The following is a 20,807-nucleotide window of genomic DNA, read 5'->3' as shown; positions in this document are numbered from 1 at the left end:
ACATCAAGCACCCTTCCTTGCTCCAGTTCTCTAGTCACCCAATCAAAAAAACAAAATCAATCAGATTTGTCTGACAGGTGCATCCATGCTGCCTCGTGTCCAGCAACCCACTGGATTGAGAAAACTCAAGGGGTACTTGAAAAAAATATTTCATTGGAGGCAAAAAACAATTGGGATGTACAGAAAACCAAAATTATAAAAATTGTTACAAAAACAAATTAGCCATTAAAATCAAAAAGGATGGAAATAACTTTCGCAGCAGGAAGCAAATGTGGGGACTAGGCTTATGCATGCACAAAAGCCCCATAGCGATCCTTCCCCCACCCCATTTTACAAGTGGGAGGCAGGGCCTGTGAGCATGGCAGCTCTCTCGTAACCTGCTGCTGCCGCCTGCCAGCAGAACCAGCCCATGCAACTTCCTGCTGGCTGCCTAACGAGAGGCGAGACTGCGTGGGGAAAAGGTCGCCCTGGAAGGAGCGGAGGTCTGTGAGCTAACAAGGGGGTGGTGGGAATGAAATAAATGGAGATCCACAACAGGGGATAGAGTAAGAACATGCCATACTGGGTCAGACCAAGGGTCCATCAAGCCCAGCATCCTGTTTCCAACAGTGGCCAATCCAGGCCACAAGAACCTGGCAAGTACCCAAAAACTAAGTCTATTCCATGTTACCATTGCTAATGGCAGTGGCTATTCTCTAAGTCAACTTAATAGCAGGTAATGGACTTCTCCTCCAAGAACTTATCCAATCCTTTTTTAAACACAGCTACACTAACTGCACTAACCACATCCTCTGGCAACAAATTCCAGAGTTTAATTGTGCGTTGAGTAAAAAAGAACTTTCTCCGATTAGTTTTAAATGTGCCACACGCTAACTTCATGGAGTGCCCCCTAGTCTTTCTACACAGAGGTCTGTGGGAAGGGGATGGGTGCTATGAATGTGTTTGCCTGAAACCCAATAAAGGATTAATTCAGCCTTGTTAGGGGCCAAATACTTAAGAAAAATAAAAAGTCCTGGTAATTAAATTGATTACATAGAGTGGAATTAGAACACTTCTCTTTTGTACAGTGAGTAGTAAGCATAAGAATCTGAATATTCTCCTATGTCCATAATGGCACACAAATGCCTACCAAGCACTCTGAAATAAAACAAAATCCTACCAAAAAAAAAAAAAAATGCACTCAGCCATACCAAAACAGCACTCACACTCAAAACTCAAACAGCAACAACCCTTCCTATGAAAAGGAAGAAATGCAAATATTTGAACGTGCCCTAAAACATCTCCTACTGAGAAGTGCAGATCGGAAAACAGAACACAAGCCACGCTGCTTCAGATCCTTACATAGCAACTACACGCTAGCAGTATTTCAGTCACACGTGCAATAAAGACAGATTGAGAGCGACCATAAACTAGAGCTAGAATTAGGCAAAGACCTGAACTGGAAATCCCAGGAAGCCAGGCCACTCAGTATGCAATACAACATGAGAGGAATAGAAACAGAAATGCATTTCCTGCTGTGCTGTGAAAAATACAAAAAGTATCAGAGATGCATGTTCCCCGTTGCTTTCAGATAAAGTGAAAGACTTCCTACAAAAGAACGAGCAGGAAAAACTCTGTATAATCCGGGGGGGAGGGAGAAGGAACAGGAGAAGCAGCAGCTGTAGCAGCAAAGTCTGTGGACTCCTGCCATCAGGCCAGAACTGTCATCTGTCCAGAACCAGAACCTGGAAAATCGACCTCTCTAAACCCGGTAAAGTTTCATCTTACTTCTATTATCACTATTCTGTAGATGTTTTCCTTTTATTTTATCCACTTCGGCAACACCTGTGAAAATAATCATGCCAATAAAGTTACCCAAATCTGTAAGCAGCAGGGCTGACAGCGTTTAAGAATTAATTCTCTCCTTTCGCCCATACGATAGGCCAGCAGTGGCAGTGCCGGATTCCCTGCCACCAGGGTGCTTCAACCCTGCTCTGCGTGGGCAGAGGGGGGAAATCGTGATCTCCGTGCCCCTTGCCCTACCCACTGGAAAATAATCCAACAAGATGTGCAATTAGACAAAATTCCAGTCTGGCATCAATGAGGCGGCATCTGCCTTTCTGCTTGGGGAATGGAGTGAGATCATCGACTCGTTTCCCAAAGACCAAAAAAAAAAAAAAAAAAAGTTTCTTTCTTTTTTGATCTGGTAATTTCCTCCCGCTCTTTTGGACTTCCAGTTCAAATTGGACTCAAGACAGAGGTCCGAAAGCGCGAGCCCTCATTCGCAACTACCCGATAGCGAGCTATACCCGCCTCCTCCTATATTCCCTTCCGACTTCCTCTTAACCTGGTCATCGCGGCGACGGAGGAGCACGCACCAGGGCTCCTTCCAGAACCCCGAGTAGCAGAGACCAAAAAAAAAAGGTAGGAGAAACGGTTTTTCCTATTGATTGTGCGCTGCTGGAAGTTTTCCCGGTTCCTGATTCCGAGCGCCTTTTCTTTGCAAGGACTTTCGAGTCCTTTCAGACCGTTCCAGTGGGTAACCTGCAGGGGGGGGGGGGGGGGGGGGGGAGTTGGACTATGGTGACCTTTTTACCGTGAACAATCAGAAGTGCTTACTCCGTTTCTACAGTTTTGTTTCACAATCTGAAGGTTGTAATCGTGGAAGCAGATTATTAATTTTGCTGTTCTAAGTCAATTCTGCTTGGGTTAGAGGTACTGGTTAAGTTTTCTAATCACTTCTGACCAGGTAGGCTGTGTTAATTCCTCTCTTATATTATAAAACACACTATACAATCTCTTGCTTGCTTTCCTATAAAACAAAAAAAAAATTAAGTCAATTATTAAATTAAGTTTTTTTTCCCCTCTAACTTTAAGCAGATGACCAGCTAGTAAAATCCTGTTGACCGTTAATCCAGCCTTGTAACTATTTGGGTGAGCAAGAAAAGCGGCCGGGGAGCCTTCTGTTACACCTGCAACCAGGGGCCGCATGATGATTGATTCCCTCCACCCTAGAGGCTGTGGACACCACCTCTGCAGGATCCCCAGGCCTGACCGACCCAGGAAGCAGAAGACCCTTAGCTGCTGGGAAGCGAGTCCAGGTCCCTCTGCATGGCTGTGCGCATCGCTGCCACCACGCCAGGCCTTTTCAAAAAGGTAATAACTTTTGATAAGTGTCGACCTGAGCTGGATTTGAACCAGCAGCCTAGGGAGGAAAAGTTCTATAGCCATGTGCCAAATCCACAAAACCATTTATTCCCCTGACCTGTCTCGCTAGATATTTATTCACACATACATCCAAAAATGCTTTTTTTTTTTTTTAAGCCGGTTTCAAATCACCGGGTGACAAGTTTTCAGGTCAGCTTGGAATTCATTTACAAGCTGCTGCAGAGGAACACAGGAGAACTGTATTTTTTGATAGAATCTACAAGTAAGGCAGATTCTCAACTCTGCAGTCAGCAGAACAGTAATTTATTCGCTCATAAAAAGATTCCCAAATGAGATAATTTATGGGAGAGGAATCTTTCCGTCGCATGTCCAGCTCCGAGTCAGATTCCCTACTCAGGATTTAAAAATCAACATCTCACACCTGGAAGTTGGCAAACCAATGGGAGAGGAATAGGTCAGGCTCTACACAAGAATACCAGCCTAATTAGTACCTTCAAGAGTGAAGGAGCACTGGTTCAGCTCATTGCGCAAAAGGGAGAGGAGTGTAAACATGGAAGATTAACAAAAAAACTTAATCATCCTGGGAGCTGCACTTAATTACAGGGTTTGACCCAAGTTTGCAGGAAGGGATACATTAAACAATGTCTCATGAAAATGCTTCTGGGGGTAATGTCTAGGCACCGGGGCTATTTATAAAGAAGAGAACATGGCCCGTAGCTTTAAAATAAGTCAAAACAGCTTTCCAGCGGCGTAGGAGAATCCCCAGAGCTGGCAGGACTGATTCATGACCTGTGATAAAGCAGTTAATGGTTGGGTCGATCTTCCTGATCCCAGGACGAAAATGCAAGGCCTGATTTTACAAAAAAGGATTCTGTATACTTTGTGCGAATAGCAAAATCCTTTATTTAAAAAAAAAAAAAAAAAGTAGGATCTGTGGACTTTTCCCAGCCATGAATTTGTCACAGTTGACTACAAAGATCGATGAAAAAGCAGGCAGCTTTGCATGGCGAGAGGAGAGAGCACTGGGAAAGCGGACATGGGTGCGTGCTGGTATAATTCTAAGTTAAACTGGAGTCTAGAAAGAATAATTTTATCTCTTGAAGACATTTTCAGATTGTTGCAGCAAGTGATGAAGTGACCTAAAGGAGGCCAGAGGCCGAATAGCAGGCAATGAATTAGGGAGCATTACCATGTTTTACTTTTTACTTCAAATAAATGGACTGCACACACTGAGCTGCCCAAGAATTAAAACGTTAATTCGGGAAACCAAGAAATGCACAGCACCAGTCATACAGGGTACGAGGACAAGTGAGCTCCCTGCGCCAAAGAGTTTACAATCTGATAAAGTAGTAAGAGAGACAGGAGAGCCATGAGGAGGAAGAGGGCAGCGGCAGATAGTGTGGAGTGGGATTGATGGGCTGTCCCTTGGGAGAGAGACATCTTCAGCTAACTGGGGATTTGGGGGGGGGAAAAAAGGGTGGGGGGAAGTAGCAAGGGAAAGGACATGAGCTGAGGCGCAGGATGCTAAGAACGAGAGGCAGAGTGTGCAGGAAGGGTTGACTCATTTTTAACAAAAAAGATTAAACTCAAACTATGCCTGTTTTCTTTATTTCAGAAAGCAGCTATTGTTTTTTCTTATTGCAAAGACTTTCCCCACTAAAATATCTCCGGGGACCAGCTTAAAAAAAAAAAGTGCAACAGGAGTCAGTGCGCAGCCCCCTTCAGATCACCAGGCCATAAACCAAAACTCCCGCCCTCGCCAGAGTGCCTGGGGAGAGAACCCGAGCGGCGCATAGACCCAGGAGGGACTTCCAAGAGCGGCAGCGGAGGGTCCAAGAGCTGCGGGCCGGTCCAGTCCGGGCCAGAGTCGGTTGAAAGGAAGCCCCCCCGACGCCTACAGTAAAAAGCCAAACAAGGGTCAGACCCCCAACTTCTCAGTCCCTGCCAAAACACCGAAACCCGAAGCTTCAGGGCCGCGGCTGGCCCTGCCGGTGCAACCGCCTGGTACCTACGGTGCCACAGTCCTTGAACTGCGCAAGGGCGAGCGAGAAAAACGGAGGAGGGGACCTTTTATGCGAGTGTGTGTGTGCGGGGAGAGGGGGAATCCGATCTAGTCCCAAATTTAAAGATAAAATGCTTTTTTTTTTTTTTTGGTTTTGGTTCCAGTATTGCGTTTGGTTGGCTACAACTTCCGGCAGAGAAGAAACGACGCCGCCGACGAGAAGAGAGGGAACTCGATGGCACGTTTCGGAGACGGATACCGGGAGCCCCTGGGTGCTAGGTAACCTGAATGGCCCCTTCTTTTCACTTCTTTCCGCTTGGCTGCTGGGACGCCTCGTTCCGCACAAAGGCGAAACGCACTGAAACCGATTCTCATGCTAATGGCTGCGAGCCGCAGAGCAAAATTCCTCTTCTCCTCCAGCAACTCCTGAACCTATGCCAGTCAAGCCATGATGTCAGGGGTCGCTGCAAAGCTCTCTTCCTCCCGCTCCACCTCCACCAAACCTTCATTTTCTTCTTCCACTTCGCAGTTAGGTTGCACAATACCAGAACGCCTTGTGATAGGAAAGAATGCAAGAATATACATCTTTGGCAATCAAAGACCACGTTAAGAGGGAGGTAAAATAAAACAGATCATAAGTAAAACCACCGAATTCACCCACCTTAACTTGGTGGCACAGCAACTCAGACAGTGGCTGAAAGCGACCTATTTTGTAGGAAATCCTCTAACCGAACGGGATCTGGGAGCACATACCTAACTCCCATTAAAGCAACCAACATTTACAGAGAGATTTCTGTATAAATGAGACCCCCTTAATGCCATCACCCTAGGCTTTTTAAGGAGAAAAGCCTTCCTCCTCCACCTGGGTTTCTTTTACCCCAGCTGGAAAAGCAGAAGTAACTTGACCCATGAAACAAACTTTTTTTTTTTAAAAAGGGAAAAATACTGTCAATGTCCATCGCTTATCGCATTCTCTGGCAAAAGGTAACCAACAGTGACCGTCTCACCACGCTCTCAGCTTCAGAAGAAGTCACTGTTCTGAGAAAGCAGAGAGAGATCCACGCCAGGAGATTCATTCTGAGACACAGCGTCGCAGGAAACCTTATTCTGTCATCTCACAGGAGACAAATAATATGGAACCTTTACAAAATCTAAGTAACATTTTCATAGCATCTCCTTAGGTGACATTAAGGGACTAGAAGGAAAATTCAATAAGCACAAATTAAAACGCCTAAGATGGTCACCCCTAATTCTCAACCTTTTGATGAGCAAACTCTTAATTAGGGAGACATTGCAGCCTTGAAGCATCACAGATTGAGTTTCCAAAGCCTGAATCTTCACAGATTGCTCGGCAATTGATTGAGCATGGTCGTTTACAGCAAGAGAGAGATCCTGGACCGACTTAGAGGAGGAATCAGATTTAGAAGACATAGATTGATCCAATTTAGTTATTGCGATCCCTAAAATTTCAAGATCTGGTACAGCTGGCTTCTCTGATGGGACTCGTAAAGAATTCCCAATCCCAAAAGGGGGCAGAGATGTTTCAACCTCAGACCCCCGAGGGATCCCTTCCCGACCCCAGAGAGTTGGGTAGGCGTCGAAACAACCTGCTCATACTCCCTGGGAGATCCCGACGGCAAAAATAAGCCAGTTCTAGGAGATAGAGGCCCCGGCGGGGCTCAGAGATGTAAACGAGTCATCCTGAACCTGGCTAGATGCCCCGAGTTTGCCTACGGCCCCGGACGTATCTTGGGACTGAGAATAAAACTGCGGAATAAGAGGCTGGGATGCAAGGCTTGGAGGTCCAGACACTGATGGGAAAGGTCTCGCAACTCTCCTTCCTCTTCTTCCCCATCAGAGTCTAAAGGACCTTGGAGGAAGTCAGCGAGTAGGAGTGAGTCTCTTAGGCACGCCCCGCGGTGCGACGCCTTTTATGTGCCGGGCGGGTCAGCAGGTGTGAGATGGAAACACCGGCAACGGCACAGGAGCTGGAAGCTTCCATCGTCTCCTGACCAAAATTTTAATTTAAAAAGTTCATAGTATGATGTCGAAAAATACCTAGCGTTAGAAAGACGTTGTATCCGTGTTTTTGGATATGAAAGAAGAACAAAAGTTGTAGCTACCTAGGTTACTAGTTTCTTATATTTCCAATTTCTTCCTTATCTGGAGATTTACGCTTTTTTCTCTTACTGTCTTCCCGCTGAATTTTTCACACATTTTTTTGACAATAAGCAGACACAAGAAGGGCAATATGAAGAGGGAAAAAAAAAAAAAAAAAGATAAAGGTGTTTTTCACTTTTAGGATATAAAATTCAAACGATCGACAAGCGAAAAGGTGCAATACAGGAAAACAGAGGAGACACTTGGCACCAAACACCGATCAGACACGTCAAGGCTTTCTCTCCCATTCTCCGAGAGAAAAGCTTGGCAAATCACGCCCCACGCCTTCAATGCGAGGAAATACTTCAAGCGCGCCCCGGCACACTCAGGACTGCTGATGGCAGGTCCCTGCGAGACCGGGACACACTCGGAGCCTCTTGTGTTAAAAACTTTACCCCGTCAGATTACGAAGGGATTCAGCATCATCGAGCCTGATTTGCTAAGGCCTCCCCACCCCCAGATCTTAGGCCTAACGCTTAGTAAACCGGGACCACTGAGGTGCTGGATCTGAGGGCGTCCCCATTTTGACCTCAGCCATGCAGGGTTCAGAGCCTGTGGGGAGAAGTTCCACTTCCCACCCTGAGCCCATCAGTTTCTAACAGCACTGTCCCAACGGGTACAGCTTTGTAGGGCAAACCAAACGCATTGGGAAAAAAATTATATTTTTTATTTATTTAGATTTATATTCCGCTTTTCACTGCGCTTCAAAGAGGATTACATTCAGGTACTGTAGGTACTTCCCTATCCCCAGAGGGCTTACAATCTAACAGGCCGATACAGGACGCGCGTTTTCCCTTACCCCTTATTCAGTAAGGGGCGGAAAACGCGCGTCCAACCCGCGGCACCTAATAGCGCCCTCAACATGCAAATGCATGTTGATGGCCCTATTAGGTATTCCCGCGCGATTCAGAAAGCAAAATGTGCAGCCAAGCCGCATATTTTACTCTAAGAAATTAGCGCCTGCCCAAAGGTAGGCGCTAGTTTCTGCCGGCACCGGGAAAGTGCACAGAAAAGCAGTAAAAACTGCTTTTCTGTGCACCCTCCGAGTTAATATCATGGCAATATTAAGTCAGAGGTCCCGAAGGGTGTAAAAAGTAAAAAAAAAAAAAAAAGAAAAAAAAAAATTTTAATTGGGCTGGCGGCTGTCAAACCCGCTGACAGCCGCCACTCCGGGTCAAAAGGAGGCCCGTTTCTACCGCACCACCTAATTTGAATACTGAATTGCGCGCGCGCGCCGGGAGAGCGGGTGTTCATCCGCTCTCCCGCGTTTTTACTGAATCGGCCCGTAAGTTTGTACCTGAGGCAATGGAGGGTAAAGCGACTGGCCCAAGGTCACAAGGAGCGATTGCAAAATTAAAGACAAAATTTGTAAAAGCAATGCAACCACAATTTGCTCCTGCTTTTCAGCAGATGCCTTTGGAACAGAAAACAAATTCCAGTCAGGCTACTCTACGCCTCCCCCACACACACCCCCCCCCCTGCAAAATTTCATATAATCGTGGAGGAGATTTGCCCTCATTTCCACGCGTGCAATTCGGAGGGGCGGAGCAGCACTTATCACCCCTGGACTTCAAAATACCAAGCACATCCTGGTCAGGCAAGTGGAAGCTTGAACTGCATGCAGGAACAGAAGCAAGTCCTGTTCTCAGCGCCTGGTGCTTTAATGCCTGCTTCCTAATCTTCGTGTTAAGGGCTTGGAACCAGAGTTAGTGCAGGCGCCGACACGTTGCACGCGAAATCCCACCCCCGCCCGATTTGTCTGGGGTGCTATTCAAGGTATGTAGAAAGGGTCAGCCCTCCTCCAGTGCCTTACAGAAATCGGGAACGATACCAGTCCACTGCAATACCTTCAAGACCACACGCATACATCCGGCTGATGTCAGAACGAGTACGATTTGGGATTCTTTTTTTTTTTTTTTTACTCACAATAATGCACATTATTTGGGGGCTGACTACACCTTCATGTGCCTGAAATGTGACCAAAATGATGCTGACGTGAACCGTTTTGCTAGTAAGCTCATCCTGAGCCCTTGTGCAAGACACTTAAATTGCACATCTTCCGAACCTTTCTAAATACCGTGTGCTGGATCCTCTTTCACTACCTTCAGAAAAGCATCAGACCTACCCTACATTATGCAGCATTATGCTTGCTTGTAATCCGCCTAGCGTGACAAAGTCAATCTAGGCAGAATACAAAGATTTTAAATAAATAAATAAAATCAATGCCAGCAGAATGAACTCAAATCATTTAAATAATATTTTGCTTGCATGTTGGGTGATTTTCCAAAAAGTACTTTTTTTTTTTTTTTTTGAGGTGGTGGTAGCGGGGATGGGGCGCAAACATGTTCCATCAGTGATTGTCCCCTGCCTAACTATTTCCTGTCAAATGTTTTTATTTTCCCTTTGGATCTGCCTTGTTCATTTTCAGTATTCTAGTTTGAGAGCCCTGGAAGAGATGAGAAATTTTGGCCGCCATAAGAGAAAAAAAATTATTATTAAAAAAAAAACAAAAAAACCCCATTGTCGCTTTCTTCTTCCATAGAGGAAACAAAAATAATTGTGAAAGGGAAATTGCAAATACAGGAGAAAGAAAAGAAGGGGAAAGGGGATATGATCCAGATATTCAGACGCTACGTCAGCCGTACAAGATGGGATGCCGACTAGGCTCATACATAAGGTAAGGAACTATTTCACCATGAAAAAGAGGTGGGGTGCACGGAGGTAGTGGGAATAAAAAAAAAACCAGAACTCAAGAGGACAGGAGACAAGCCCAGAGAATGCTTGGGAAGGTGCAGGTAGAACCCGGGAGCAGGAGACAAGCCCAGAGAATGCTTGGGAAGGTGCAGGTAGAACCCGGGAGCAGGAGACAAGCCCAGAGAATGCTTGGGAAGGTGCAGGTAGAACCCGGGAGCAGGAGACAAGCCCAGAGAATGCTTGGGAAGGTGCAGGTAGAACCCGGGAGCAGGAGACAAGCCCAGAGAATGCTTGGGAAGGTGCAGGTAGAACCCGGGAGCAGGTAGAACCCGGGAGCAGGAGACAAGCCCAGAGACTGCTTGGGAAGGTGCAGGTAGAACCCGGGAGCAGGTAGAACCCGGGAGCGGAGACAAGCCCAGAGAATGCTTGGGAAGGTGCAGGTAGAACCCGGGAGCAGGTAGAACCCGGGAGCAGGAGACAAGCCCAGAGAATGCTTGGGAAGGTGCAGGTAGAACCCGGGAGCAGGAGACAAGCCCAGAGAATGCTTGGGAAGGTGCAGGTAGAACCCGGGAGCAGGTAGAACCCGGGAGCAGGAGACAAGCCCAGAGAATGCTTGGGAAGGTGCAGGTAGAACCCGGGAGCAGGTAGAACCCGGGAGCAGGAGACAAGCCCAGAGAATGCTTGGGAAGGTGCAGGTAGAACCCGGGAGCAGCAGACGAGCCCAGAGAATGCTTGGGAAGGTGCAGGTAGAACCCGGGAGCAGGTGCGATGGGCGGCGCTGCAGTAGGCGTGGTGGTGTGTGCCCTCGACACTGGGACTTCACCTGGGGCCGGCTCCATGGTTCAGGCGGCGAAGTGCTGGGCACTGCCGCGGTTCGCTCCTCCACTGCATGGATTGACCGGGAGCTTAGGCTGCCGCGTAGGCTGAAATTCACAGGGAGGCACTGCTCGTTATTTCATGGCCCTAGCTAGCGGCCGGATTCGGGACCCATGCCGACAGGCTCCTGGAAAGAGCCTTGGTGGAGGAGTCCTGGCCCAGGATCCTGGCTGCAATATTCGGGAAGGGGAGGCGGGGTAATGCATGGATAGCTGCGAATAAAGGCTCATGGTGGTAGATCCCAGGCCTGATTCCAACTGAGCTGGAAGAGGAGGAGGAGGAGGAAACTGCTGAGTCCAAATAAAAAAAAGAGGGGAGTTTATTCATTTTAATTTGAAAAAAACCCAAAAAACACTTACAGACTAATTCCACAAATCTGTGATATCCATTTGCTAACTTTTTCCTTTCCCGCTGACCTTCCCCCGGCAGATATCGGAATAGGCAGCAAAGTTGCCGACTGAGGGAAATCCATCAACCTGGCAGCTCTGACGGGGATTTCAGCTTAGCTTCCCCCCCTCCCCCCCCCAGATGTGCCTCAGCTGGAATCCTGGCTGAAAAATTCCCCAGAGTCTAAGTTCAGCCTGGAAAGATGTGAGCCACTTTGGGCCTTCCTGCCAGCAGGGTAGGGCACCCACAGTGATACTGAGAAGGGCAAAGGTCAAAACCAGCACTGCTTGGATGTCTGCACCACTAGCAGCAGTTCAGCTCTTTTAGGAGGTCATTTTGAAAAAGGAGTTACATTTCAAAAGGCCATTTCTGCACTTAAAGGGGCACCCACGCGGGTAAAACCTATGAACAATTCGATGGCAGATATCGCAGCCATTTTTCAAAAGCCCACTTGCACGGGTAAAGGGCATTTATTTGTGTAAAACCCCAGTTTTAAGTGTGTGACTCCTTTTGAAGACCTACCCTCATTTAATGCTTGGGAGGGGCTGAGCTTATTGTGCTGCACATTCTTCGGGCTTAGCTGGTGAAACTGTCTCGGTCACATCACAGCATGCGAGAGCGGAGACCACGGCTCCACTGCAAGGCGCTGTGTGTGTGTGTGTATCTTTCGGCCTGCGTGAAACAGGTGTCTCACAGTAAGCTGTCAAGCGGCCCCACTCCAAAGGGCCAGATGTAGGACACAGGATTTTCACTTGGTCTGCAAGCACCGAGGACACAGTAAATCAGTTACCCGCCTTCACTCTGAGCCACACTGCGGAGGATCCCTTACTGACAGGGGGGGGGGAGTCACAGGTTTTCCACAGGGGCCACCGCTGCGCAGAGCCGGGAGAAAAAAGTCTGAAAATCTTGAAAGCTGCAGAAGGGTGGGGAGAGAGAGTTTGAACCCGCCTTGCATTTCAGGACTAACTTGACTTAAACCCGGGATCCTTTCAAGTGCCGAGTCTCTTTGAGACACATCCAGTTTTAGACGCAGGCAGCAGCGGGATAACAGGAGCAGCAGAACACAGCCTGCCATGCTGAGGGGCCGGAGGAGCTACCCCCTTTAAAGGCTCCTTGCCCACAGATGGCCCACGCTGCCCGGATCTCCGGAACTTCTCCAAATCTCGCCTTGCATGTTCCAGGCTCGGGAGGAAATCACCCTCTGATTTCCTGATGGAGCCGGGCATTTCCCCCTTCCCCGTAGACACAAAAAGGGGAGGGGGGGGAAAATCTTTTCGTTCACCTGAGCTCGGAGAGAATTAACCGGGCTGAATGTTTTGCAGAGATATCGAGGAGAAAGCGGCGAAAGAAACCGACGCCCTGAACCCCCAATGTTCTAAAGCGTTAGGTGGCCTCGTTTTAACAAGCTTTCGGTCCCTAGGTTGGAGAATACGTTTATCTGATTGATACCCTTAGACAAAAAAAAAAAGGCTTAGTTCCCCAAATTCTGAGCAGCAGCAAGACAAAAAAAACAAAAATCAAAATGACGTATTTTAGGAAGTGCAAAAGAGGCAGAGATGAAAAAAAAACGAAACCCATGACAGAAACTTGACCCCGGTATTTAAAGATCCCAGAAGGTTAGAGAGGAGAAGGCCAGATTCAGTTTAACTACAGGCAGCCGGTGCAGTGGGAGACTTGTTAGATGAAGGTTGCTTTCCAGACTTAAAAAAACCCAAAAACCAGGACAGGTGCGCATGCATTTCCTTCTCCGTGGGGCGCTGGAACTGGCTTCTCCTTCTGTGTGCCACGGGAGACTGGGGTACAACTGCAAGACACACCCCCCCCCCCCCGGGGGAAGGGTCACTGCTAATCTTCATCCCATAAAGGGTAGGGGAAGAGGAGGAGGAACACCTCTGCCTTATCCTCTCAGGAAGAAAGCAGCACTTCAGAGCGAAGGCACTGAAGATGAAGGGCATCTTACCTTTGACACATCTTCCACGAGTGAAGGGATAATAAGAAGTGCTTAGTCTTACCCTGCCACTAAATTCCGTGGTTTGGCTGATTACTCTTTTCAGAGAAGAAGGTGTCTACCAGCAATAATTAAATCAGAGCTGGAACCAAAAGTGTAGCACTGGGCGCAAAGTTGCTTTTTTTTTTTTTTTTTAATTAGTGATATGGTGGAAGTCATTCATCTTCTATTCTGCTAGTTGATTTTATTTTATTTTTTTTTTGGGAGGGGGAGGGCGAGGTAAAAAGTGGATGGCCACGATAGTGGAACAGTATGGAGAATGGGGGTGTCCCGTCCCCCCACCCGGTATCCGTTTCTGGCAGCCGCTCTTCCACCAGAGCACAAGTCCGGATCGGCCATCCGGCCCCCGGCTCCAGGAGCCCGAACAGCTCCGGACGTGGCTGTTCCGGGTACTCAGTTCAGATGCCGGACTCTAAAATCTACATTTTGGACTAGCAGATGGGAAAACCAGGGGCGCGTATATTGGGCACACAGTAAGGGCCACGCGCACAGAAAAGAGAACCAAGAAGACTGTTGAAGGTGCTAAAAAAAAAAAAAAAAAAAACCCCGACCCCTTTTTGTGGTCCAGGCCAGGAAAAGAGCCTGCTGAAGGGAGCAGGAGGCAGAGGCACAGCATCTCTGCTTCTCCTGATGGCCAGGGTAACATCTGACAGGCTGGCAAGGCGCTGCAGCATTATCCACCTTAACCATTAAAGAAGCTCATTCAGGGCCCCTGGCGCGGGACTCCACCTCGGCTGGCACACGACAGAGTGTGCTTTACTGAGCTGAATCAAAGCCTAAGAGCAATGCAGAAGTGCCATTCAGTGGCCTTCTCCAGCTCAATCTCCTGTGTGTGTACAGAAAGCTTCATTTTTACCCCCCCTATTAGTGTTAAACAAATTGGTTTCAGCAAACAGAGAGAGAGAGAGAGAGAAAAAAAAAACCCTCAGCCCCCTTTTTACATCAGGAAGCTAAAGCAAACAGATCAAATCAGTAAAGCCTTACAACAAATCAATCTATTGCACTGCTTTTCAGCGTTGTATATTTTGGATTTCACGGTTTATTTACTTTATTTTTTGGCACAAACTCTTCGGAGCATGCCAGTACAATATTTGTTTAAAGGCTCCCACTGAAGCCTGCTCCTGCACCGTTCGCTTTCAGATGCCTCCGCATCCCCAGAGCCTCCAGCCCCTCTCTCTCTCTCCCACCCCCAAGAGAGGCAGGAGCAGCGGTTTAAGCGGGGCAAGACTTCACCTTTAACACTGGAGAGAGCGCGAGGGGTCTCAGCTTCGTGGCAGAGACCGCGGGATACCAGGGGCCGGAGGAGACGCTGCCCTTTCCCCTCAGCCTCATTTAAACAAATAATAATAATATAAATAAACCGTGCGGGTGCGGACCCTCCAAGGCAAAGAGGCCGCCGTGTGCAGCCGCAGCCCCGCCACGGGCCGGCAGACCAGCGGCTTGGGGCAGACGGGGGGTGTGCAGGGAGCACCTTCCTCGGGTGCTGATGTCTGCATCCCGGGCTGGCGCCTCTCCCGATTGCTGTAAAGCCTGCCGAGCCCCGGGAAAAAAAAAAAAAAAAAAAAAAGCTCCTTTGCTCTGTCTCTAAACCCTGAATAGGCTCGGCGCCCGGCCCCGGGACGCGCACTGCCGGCTCGGGTTTCTGCGGCGCATTATTCGCATTCCACAGGCCCACCCCTCCCCCCCATCCCCCGCTACAAACGCGGGGGGGGGAGGGGGCAGAAAGCAGGAACGGGCCAAGCAACCCAGCAGGAGCGCTAGAAAGGAACCAAGGGCCCTGCCCCCCCCCCCCCCCCCCCCCCCCAGCGGAGAACCGTGAAAGACCAGCGCACAGGCTGCGAGTTGCTGCCCAGGTGCGCGCACCGGCTGCGGCCGCGGACCGGCTTTCCCGGTACTTGCCTCTCTCCCCTGCACTTTTCTGCCGAAGCGCCTGCAAGGGGCCGAGGAAGGCGAGCACGGACACCGCAGGCTTGCAGGCAAGATAATTTCCTGGGTCTGCATTTGGAGGTGATCTCCAGGTTTTGCAAGTAAAAACAATAAGATTTCCACACAGAGCTCCCACTCCCTCCCCCCCAAAAAAATAATTATATATAAATATATATGTTATGTCAGTTGTTCCTATGCTGGGAAGACTTTGCTAAACTCCTAATTGAGGTTTAAGACTGGACATGTGGACCTATACATTTGCTTTCATATCATCCTGAAAGGCCCGCCAGACAGCTCCCCTCCCCCACCCCACTTCTCAGTGTTACCCAATGTCTGGGGCCCCTGGGGGGGGGGAGACATTACCACCACCCAGAGCCGGGGGTCCCCGCAGGTACCGCACCTTCACCTAGAATTCGTGGCCCCTGTAGCAGAGCGCGGCCACCTGGGATCCCGTCAGACTAAGCACTGCCTGCCCCCCCCCCCCCTCCTTACACCAACACCACCACTGTCACCCAGAGCCCCGGGCCGCCTGCCCGAGTGCCACCGTAAGAGTTCGGATCTCTCTGCCCACCCATGCCTGGGGCACCCTTCAGGGATCGCGCAGCTATCCCGAGACTTACACCCAGCCAAAAGCAACTGCTAAACAAAACGTGGGGGCCCCTGCAGAGCAGTCCAGGGCCAGCCCCCCTGGAGAAAGAGATGCCCTGCAGGGGGCAGCGCCACCAAGCGGAGGCAGCCGGGTGGCACCGCAGCGCGCCCGCATCGCGCGGACTCCCCCCCCCGCCCGTCTTTCGCAGAGCAGCGGGGGACGCAGTTAAAGTGAGGCACGGCGGAAAAGGGGCTCCCGCTTACCTGCGGCGGGGAAATCCGGGGCGATCGGCGGCGCTGAGTCACAAAATCCCCAGGGTCCTCCGCATCCAAAGCCCGCGACGGATGAACGCGAAGCGGCGCTCTCAGGAGGAGCGGGGGCCGCTCCCCATCCCTGCCCGGGCCCGGGCTCAGCTCTGGCGCCTTTAGGGAAGCCGCCGGGGCTGGGTGACTCCTTCAGCCCCTCTCCTTCCCCTCCATCCTCCGGATCCCGGACCTCCCCTTCCAGCAGCGATCCGTGCCGGGAAGTTCCAGCGCTGCATGCACGGACCTTACCGCGCTACTCTCTCCTCCACTCCCTCGGCGCCGCTGCAAGTTTAAACCGAGGAAACTTTTTTTTTTTTCTCCCTTTCTCCTCCCACACGCACTTTTTTTTTTTCCAAACAGACAAAGTTTAGTTTGAGTCGTTAACTGAAATCAGATGATCTCCAAAGTCGGGAAAAAAAAAATCCATTGACTGATCTGTTTTCAATCCAATCTCCCTCCTCCTCCTGCTGCTGCTGGTGCTGCACTTCCCCCCATCGCCGCCTCCCTCCAGTGACTTGAACCATTTGCTGCTCCAGATGGGCCGGGCTTTCTGAAATACTGGAGGGGAGGGGGGTGGGGAAGCCGAGAGTGGAGGGAACTCTCGTCTGCTCCCCGGCCTGCCCCCTTAGCTCGGATTCCCGCAGGTACTGCTCTGGCTCGCTGCCCTTCATAGTCCCTTTTTTTTTTCTTGCAGTTTCCAAGGGGGTTCATCATCCCCTCCCCTCCCCCTCAGGTCCTCCTGCCGTAATCGGTTCATAACCTTTCTTGCCACTTTTAGCCCGCGTCCTTTGAGAATCCGGCTGCTTTGGAGGCACGTGGAGCGATCTGAACCGTGATTTCACGGGCCAGACCTCCCCTTCTGATCTTGCTTGGTGGACGGAGGCTCAAAGATACTTTAGGTCTCGCCGGGTGCGCGGTTTTTCTTTTGCAAAGAATTGTATTTATTTATGTCTGGTCTCGGCGCACTCGCTTCCCTAAATTTGGCAGGCAGAACTAAAAATCTGACCGTGGCTTTCGGAATAGAACATAGCGCGCTGCCATCTGAGTTCTGAAAGGTCAGATCGCGCGTTGAAAGCCGGCTGTCAAACCGAAATACCGCGCCCAGTCCTAAATAAACGCCTGCTGTGCAGCGGTTCTGTTTAGTTACGTTACATTGGTTTAACTTCCATCACAATCAGTGCTCCAGAAGGAAAGCCATGCTTCTTACACAGATACCTCCAAATGCCTTTTCAAACTTTATCGAGGTTGATTTCGCATTTGGAAGAGCAAAGGATAATATTTTACAATCAGACAACTGAAAAGAGCGTGGACATTTCTTTTGAAGGTGTTTCTGAAACGTTTAATACTGAGAAAGGTTGGGGTTTTTTGTTTGTTCTTTTAAAAGGGAAGGAAGCTGGAATGTAAGACCAGGTTTTCTCTCTGCTTTTGACAGTACAATCTCAGGTGTTTTGGTTTTTTTCCTTAGGCATGAAATAGTAAGACAACAAATTGACAGAAGTGAGAAACTAGAAGTTTTCTTGACCACTATAAATAGCTTTCCTTTTAATATTGCCTGTAGTTTAATTGCTCAGGATCCATAAACATTTTGCAAGAAAAAAATCTAAATTCCATTCTCGTCGTGTAATATGCTTGTCGTGTAATATCATGTGTGATATAAGTGCAGGTCAGAATATCCGAAGCTCGGCCCTCGCCCTCTGTTTGCATATTAAAATAAAAAGACTACTTTTTTTTTTAATTGGAGTTTTCAAATCTCTCTGTTTTCTTGAAAGGTGCATCCCAGATTGTTATTATTATTATTATCTTCCTTCATGCTGGAGACTAAAGATTCCTTTTGTGGGTGACGGGATATAATAAGAATTATTATACCTCATCTCCAGAAAACGCTATTTGGCTAAAGCAGGGGAAGGGGTCTGCGCGGAGACTTTTCGAGCACCTACAATTGCTGTTTTCTGCGACTGTGAACGAGATTAGAACCGAGCCGACAGCACTTAGAGTCCGATTTACGCAAAACAAAAACCAATTCGGAAAAGTCTATACAGGGAGACCGTTCTGATCTTCAGGTTTAATAATGCACTGACTTTTCCATTGCATCCCGCGACTTTTCCAAGTCCCGATTCACTAACGCTCCTGTCGGACAGCTGGATACTTTTTTCCCCCCCTAAAAGACAATTGAAGGTGGAGTTGTCCCAGTGAGCGAAAGCGACTGAAATTTTCCGTACAGCAACAAAAAGAACGCCTCTGCGGAGGGAATAGCGAATAAGACCCGTCAGAGCTGAGCCAGCCTGGCTTTTCCTCCCCCCCCCCCCTCAATTATGAAGACCCAAAGCCCGGTTCGGTTCTGTGAGCCCCAGCGTTTAGGTCTGGATCTGGCGCTGAGGAAATGTGCAGACCTAAAGCTGAGGAGAAACCCGTGCCCTAGATGCCTCCTAAGAAAAGGCGGCCAAGCCAGATAGGAACACCTCGTTAACATGCAAAAACTTCTAGAAAGGCCGCTTATCCGACCTAATTATTACTATTATTATTATTTTTAATGAAACGCCATCAGCGCGGAAGGGGCTGCGGGGAGTTACGGCAGCAGCGTTTGCAACATGTTGCGTTTTACCGGGGCGGGCATTCGGTTTTGTTTTGGGTTGTTTTTTTTTAAAGCTCTTGTAATAAACCTCGCCCATCCTCAATGAAAGAAAGTCAGGGCCCGATTGGTGCTGATCCAGACTCCCCCTCCGGGGGACGGAACACGAACCCGTGCGCGGTTTGGACATCGGACGGTCAGGCAGCTCAGCTGGACTGCAGAGAGCAAGGAGATCTCAATTAAAAAAAAAAAAAAAGCAAACTTTGTATTTAAAAAAAACCACCAAACTAGCCCGGGGATGTAAGAAACGAAATGCCTCCAGATCGGATAGAAAAGGATAGAGTCCAAGGCCGAAGCGATAAAGATGATGAAGCATTTCGGTAGAAACTAGAAACCACAGATTTTATTTTATTTTCCCTGCGAATTTGTCAGTGTTCTTTATTATGAGGGGAAAAAAAAGAGACGATGTTGATTATGCCTTGATAAAAAAAATCTCTCCATAAATACAATACAAAGGGCGGTCTCGGCTGGGCCTCCGTTTCCCGCTCCCCTCCGACAGGGGGCGCCCGGCTTTGCTGCAGGTCTGGTACCGAAGCCAGAGGGCGATGAAACGCGCAGGCAGGAGGCGGAGCGAGCAGGGCTGCCAGCAAACCTCACCGGGAGAGACCCCTGCCTCAAAAGCACGACAGCAAAGCGCCAGGACTTTTAAAACAAACCGACAGCAAAAACGGCCCTGCCTGGCGTTAGCTTTCTGCGTTTCCTCTTCGCGTCTTAGAAACAGAGGTCAACAAAGTATTACTTTTTTTTTTTTTTTTTATTGGGCTAATTTAATGTATTTGAGGGCAATGATCCCCTCCATTAGAATAAAAAGACGCCACCTGTAACTCTGTTCACCTTTCTGTGGGTCAGCCTTCAAAACCCAGGAGAGAATTTTCTCAAAGTCAGCAACGGGGGCCAAATAAAACAGTCAGTTCTGATTGGTTTATGTATTTATTTTGGATTGCTCCTTATATGAATTTAAACACTTTTCTAATACATCCTATAGAATAAAATCACCTAGACTGCAAAGTACCTCAATGGACATCTTATTTAGAACATGAAAAGGACTCCAGACGGATATCCAATGGAATTCAACCCACAAAGCAGGTGCAAAGCAACAACAAGCTACCTGCTTTGTTGATGCCGACTGTACCAATGGGTGAGAAGGTACTTGCAGGCAGGATTGCTGCGTTCACTTTTAGAAGAGTCTTCCCTATGTGGAGTCATTAAGGGGGCTTCTTCTTGGGCATGGCCAGTGCAAGGTTCTGTAGCGCCCTGGGCAGACCAATGTAACACTGCCACCACCCTGAGTTGTATGTGCCCGCTGACAATGGTAGATCTATAGAGTTATGCTCGCCCTTTTACAGTTCTCTCTCTCTCTCAAACCTAGCAAGTGCTCCATGATCGCTGTTGCCTCTTCTTTCACATTTTGCCCCACCCACTGATGGTGCCCTTCGCAACCCCTTAGTCCCGCCTAATGGTCACAGTGGCCCTGCTTTTTGGGATGAAGTAACTTCATCCTCTAATCCAAGCATGGCCAACTCTGGTCCTCCAGAGCCACAAACTGACCAGGCTTTTAGAATATTCACAATGAATATGCACGAGATAGATCTCCTTACAGTGGAGGAAATGCATGCAAATCTATCTCGTGCATATTCATTATGGATATCCTGGAAAAACTGGCCTGTTTCTGGCTCTTGACCAGAGTCGACCACACCCTACTCTCGTCCGTCCTTCACTCATGTCCGTTCTTGAGCCTTAATACCCGCTTTCACACTGCTGTGGTTTTAGTTCACAAAAGGAAATGCATATAGCTAATGCCTCAGTCCAGTGCTTTTCAAACTTGGGGGAGGTGGCCCCCATACCCGATGCTCCTGCTCAGTCACTTGCAGGCTTCTCGGCCTTCATGATGAGAACACCACTGACAGGCCGAGGCAATATCATGCGTGTAAAAGCATGCATCCAAAGTGGCTGCACATTTTTTTAAACACGTGCACATCACCTCTCCTGGGCACTCCATGCAATACGCAAATGAGCCGCCGTGCTAAAAGGGACGCGCAATGGATAATTTGTGCGTCCCTAGCGCTCTGCATCAGACGCCCAGG

The 20,807-nt window shown here is 48.8% G+C and overlaps 1 protein-coding gene across 1 annotated transcript in view; it reads right to left on the bottom strand.

Moving 5' to 3' along the window:
* GLI2 (GLI family zinc finger 2) overlaps positions 1-16,543 on the bottom strand; it is a 465,629-nt gene extending 449,086 nt beyond the window's left edge. Inside the window, exon 1 of the mRNA XM_029605177.1 lies at positions 16,053-16,543. The gene's annotated coding sequence lies outside the window, so the exon portion shown is untranslated. The remainder of the gene's footprint in view (positions 1-16,052) is intronic.
* Between the last annotated feature and the right edge of the window lie 4,264 nt (positions 16,544-20,807).

Source organism: Rhinatrema bivittatum, chromosome 6 (assembly GCF_901001135.1).
Source record: "Rhinatrema bivittatum chromosome 6, aRhiBiv1.1, whole genome shotgun sequence".
NCBI lineage: Eukaryota > Metazoa > Chordata > Amphibia > Gymnophiona > Rhinatrematidae > Rhinatrema > Rhinatrema bivittatum.
The sequence above is the reverse complement of the archived record's forward strand: the minus strand, read 5'-3'. Positions and strand labels throughout refer to the sequence as shown.